General features: G+C 35.9%; 1 long non-coding RNA gene across 1 annotated transcript; it reads right to left on the reverse strand.

Annotated features, from left to right (window-relative positions):
* Positions 1-878: 878 nt before the first annotated feature.
* Positions 879-4,484, reverse strand: LOC125614671. Its single transcript, XR_007345249.1, has 3 exons — positions 4,452-4,484; positions 4,285-4,357; positions 879-2,204 (listed from the first exon to the last, which is right to left on the reverse strand). It is a non-coding gene; the product is annotated as an uncharacterized LOC125614671 (long non-coding RNA).
* Between the last annotated feature and the right edge of the window lie 571 nt (positions 4,485-5,055).

The following is a 5,055-nucleotide window of genomic DNA, read 5'->3' on the forward strand; positions in this document are numbered from 1 at the left end:
GACAAAATCCTTTTAAGAAGGGTACAATTTTAGCAATACTCAGTGAAAGGTCACAAACCATGCATGTCATACACCTCCAAGACATGCAGCCAGACCTCCTAACAAACTGTTGGAGGGTTCCTCAATCTTATAGCCTGAAGATAATGATTGGTTTCAATGTTTTCAAAGCTCTCATCAGGAAGACTATAGAGTAAAGGTCCACAGGAGCACTGCCTCATTCAAATGGGTGCTTTGGAAATAATCATAGAGAGGGAGAAGTGCTGTTTGAAAATTTAAGGGACTGATGATTCCAGAAGTGCTGGGGCAGGATCAGATGGAATGATATTTTTAGGAAGTTCTCGGAAGAAGTCACAGATTTTGAAACCAAGCCATGTCTCTTATGCTCCAAAAGATTGTAGGAAAAGGCCTCAGTGACTTGGAATCATGCCCAGTACAAGACCACTGAGTACAAAATTCCATAATTGGGGTCCAGACTACAGATTAGTCTCCATGGACCACAGGGTTTATCAGGCAATTTCAAAATTATATAGATTCATGTCTCTGAGTACACAAACCAATACTGAGAGTGCATTTCCTCTACAACTTTTAAAGTTCACTCAGCATTCTCTGGGAGGTATGGGGGAGCAAGGAGCAGAAGCCTTTTCGAGCTAGAGCAGGTAAGGAAACTGATGGGCAATATTTACATCCGCGAAACCCCAAAAGCTTTAGCTTTCCAAAATTAGAAATTCTGGACAGAAGTATCTCCATTTTAGTTACATTAGTTTCAGGGAATTGTGAAGATTTCCATGGTTTTATTTGTGACTTTTTTTTTTTGGTCTGTTATTTCTTTGGGTTTGCCAAATTATTTCTTTTTTCATAATATATCTGATTTTCCAAGATATTTTCAATCATTTCTTGTTTTATTTCCTTGATTACATTTTTATTCTTATTTTAAATTCTTTCCTATTCTCATTCTTATTGAATTTCACCGCCATCTTCTCCTAAGTCTCTGCTTAGCATAACCACTTTTGTTGTCTGTTCTTTTTAAAATTGATCATGATACTTTTCTTGTCACTAAGGCTTTTTTTTTTTTTTTCCAGCCAGGTGCACACTGTTATATCTTATGAACTTCAGTTCTTTTCTTGGTATTATGGAAACCATATATAAAATATATATTTTATTTGCATGGCACGTATGCTTTGCTTTAAGCTATGATTGTTCTCAGAGATTCCCCTTGCTCCTTGATGAGATGCTGGTGACTAAATACAGCATGTGAAACATGCTCATTTGGAACTTGATGCTGAGAGTGATGGCCTCACCAAACACATCCTAAAGAAAAACCTGCACACTAAAAGGACACACACATAACATTGGAACTAATATGCTTGCAAAATCGCCTCCTACTACTGTAGATGACAGGGAAAAAAAGGGGACAATAAGATACCACCAAAATTTTAAAAGTTTCCAATAACTGCATCCAAGATGTGTATCCTTGGCAAGAACTGTAGCACTTCCTTTTTTCTAATATTCACTTCAGAGGTAAGATAAAAATGTTTAGTGATTTTCTTGATTTCTTGCATGAAAAGTAAATGAACTAGAAAGTTTCTCTTTGTACACTAACAGAAAGGATACATCCTGAAAGGATTTGATTCCTTTAACAGACTGTTCAGTTTCTCATTTAAGCTTATTTCCTGCCTCAACCTACATAGTGGAGTCAAGGGAGAATGGAATCTTTAACACTAGCATGGATTAGTGGTAATGGGAAACTAAAATTTTGAGCCTTTGGGAATGATGATGTTTTAACAGAAATGTTTTCACTGGCCATTACAGTTAAGTATTTTCCAACTTTTGACTGGGTCTTTTAGAGTTTCAAATTTATTCTTTATGATGTGAGGTGGTCACATAGAAGACAACTGATACAATATTCAAAAAATTTCCTCTATTGCTAAAATGAAGGTTACTTCAAAGCTTCCGCTTCCATGATTTCTAGTTATTTTCATGTTTGTGTCCTGTTACATACTTTAGATTTAAATATTGAATTATGGTATTTGATTTCCAAGTAAATATTGTTTGAGCTCATTTTGTTCAGCACAGTCCCTTCCCAAAGCAAAGAAGGGACAAACACCAGGAATTTAATTTGACACATTTACATACCTGTTGATGACGATTTTCTGTGACATCAAGCCATTCCTTCTCTTCAGATGATGACTTGTCCCAATGTGACTCTGGGAATGAATGCATAGATGTACTTAAATTACTTAAAAGGGTTAAACTGAGTGAAAATATAGTCAACTACAAACGTACTAATCATAAAATTTTATTTTCACAATGATACTTTTAAGTTAAGTTTAATTTTAGGTGAATGTTTATGTTGTTTGAAATTTTTTGATAGTTATGTGGGCCTGGCAGTTGTACCCAGAGCCATGTGCACCCTTGGCAACAACTGTAGCACTTTGTTCAAATCCGAGGCCTTAAATGTTTTTGGAGACAGAGTGTCTAAATATACCCTGGCTCATTGCACACCTGCCTGCCTCAGCCTCCCACTAAGTTGAAAAATACAGATGAGTTCCTCTTCACCCAGGGCATATTGAGAGATTTAGGGAATAGTTTTACTAATCCAACTTCAGAGACACTAGTGGTCACCATGTTCAATATACATGATATCTTAAAGATTCAACCATTAAAAAATGATATTTTACACAAAAAAAATATTGAAATAACAATGGAAAGAAGAAATTTCACTCTGTTTATTATGTCTTTTTCCTAATAGAAATTTTTAATGAACCACTGCGCACAATGTTTGGTATCTGAAAAAAAAAAAAAAAGAAAAGAAAAGAAAGGAGGAAAGAAAAAAAAGAGTTCACTGTCATACCTTTGCCAGTGAACCACATATTCTGTTCCTTTCCATTTCCTGCATTTGTTCTGTTAGGAATCACTATGTTTTTGGAAGCATTCCTCATGGTGCCTGTTAATCCTGAAATAAACTGTTTGTGCTTCTCTGGTGTTAGCTACCTCAGACCATGACCTGCTATTGTACTGGGTAACAACCAGTTGGCCTGTAAATTATTCCTTCTCTGTCTAGTTCTCTAGGTCATGCACTTCAGGGTCTCCTTTTCAACCCACTGGTTTGAACACCCATAATGAAGTGTCAGGTAAGTATCTGGGGCAATAACACTTCCGAGGATGGTGTCTTTTCTAAGAGGTAAGGATGAATGGAGACGTGAGGAGTGAGGCCATCAGGCAGAGGCAGAGAATGGTGAAAATGTGGAAAGCTATAGTATGACATAGAGACAAGGGTTAAGGGGGATGGTATACGTCTGATGATATAGGGACTGGTGAAAACTTCCAGAAGTTCATGCCAGTAGAAAACAGGCTAAAGATAGATTTAGGAAGACTAGCATTGTGAAAGATGTCTTGAAATGTTAAGGTGCTTGGACATACACATATCAGAGAATGTCATCTATGCCATGGGCACACATATATCTGGAACCATCTCAATTCTGTGGGCATGTGAACTTGAGGGGCATGTTCATGATTGGAGACGAATAATGAGAATGCAAAGTACACAATGAGGTTGATGCAGGCCTGAATGGAAGGAATGTATCCAAAAGGATCTGGGTTCTGTTTTTTCCATTGAGAGGCTAACAAACAAATGAGAAGTCAAAGAATTTATGGATTGACTACTCTGAGAAAAAATTTCAGGAAAGAGTGTTCATCAGCAAATGTTCACTTTAGAAGCAAGGAATAAACTAAAGTATATATGATCTACATCTTATCATGTCTGGCCTCAGACTGACAACAAGAGTTGTCAAAGTCAGGACATAAAGTGGTATAAAAACAATTTTGATACATTTGGTAGACATACTAGATGTCAAAGTAGAGTGCACATTGTCTTATACATGAGTTTTTCTTGTGTTTCACAAACTGGCCTTGACATCTTGGCTTTGAGAAAACTAGAATTCCTCATAATCTCAGGATTCTTGATTTCAGTACTGCTACGCTGGACCTATTTTTAAATGTGGGTGGGAAGCATATTCAGTCACACAATCCAACTTGGGAAGTGTCATGACTCCAATTTGGGAAGTTTAATGGTAGAAACATCAATGACATAGGTTATTTTAAAACTTTTTTTTCTCAGATATTTACAGAAATATTTTGAAATGGGGATGCAGCACCAACACAGACCTGATGTGGCAAATCCTTCCAACACTTTGCAGAAAATGGATATATTAAGAGTGAGAAGATGGCTATCATTTCCAAGATTTTAACATAGGTGGTTAACAGAAGTTCTACTGAAAAAGTTACCTGATTTCAGTGCTTTTATTCCCTTCATCCATTTTTCATTTTTGGGAGCAGTATCTTTGCATTTGATGGTAGGCTTGATATGTTTGGAGATAAGATATTATGTAAATATTTTACACTACATCCAGCATACAGTTAATAATATCACATGAACATAGAAGATTAATTACCTTGTAGGAAGCATGTACGTCCTTAGAGTCTGTAAAGCAAGTGAAATATATAATCAATAAAACCTGAATATTAAGAAAAATACCTCCATGATTCTATGAAATAAGTAGAGAGCTCAGTCTGAGTGGTAACAATTTTCATTTGCATTGATACAGATTACATTCGCTTAGGGGTTTTGTGTTTGTGGATTTTGTTGAGTACAATGACAAGACTGAAATGTAGTAAATCAATATGGAGAAAATATCTTTAGTAATTAAAACTTGTAGTTAAGTTTCAAATAATAAGAACACGTTTGCAATCATCATAAATATTTAGGCAAGGCATGTATACGAATGTGAAGATGCAGAATCTGGAGACCACAGTGATCTGTATTTGGAGAAGCAAAGGAGAAACCGGAGAACTTCAATGTCAAAGCTGAAGTAGTCAGATGGCAGTACACCTATGAATTGTTTATCCATGTTATTATACCTCAGTATCCTGTACTCATTGGTCTTACTATTAAAAAGTTTTCATCCAAGATCTGTGGGAATGTATACTTTATTTCTCATCATACTGTTTTTTTTTCCTGAATTAATTGGACCATATATATGCATTTAGAATAACAGC

This window comes from Marmota marmota, unplaced genomic scaffold (assembly GCF_001458135.2).
Source record: "Marmota marmota marmota unplaced genomic scaffold, marMar, whole genome shotgun sequence".
NCBI classification, from domain to species: domain Eukaryota; kingdom Metazoa; phylum Chordata; class Mammalia; order Rodentia; family Sciuridae; genus Marmota; species Marmota marmota.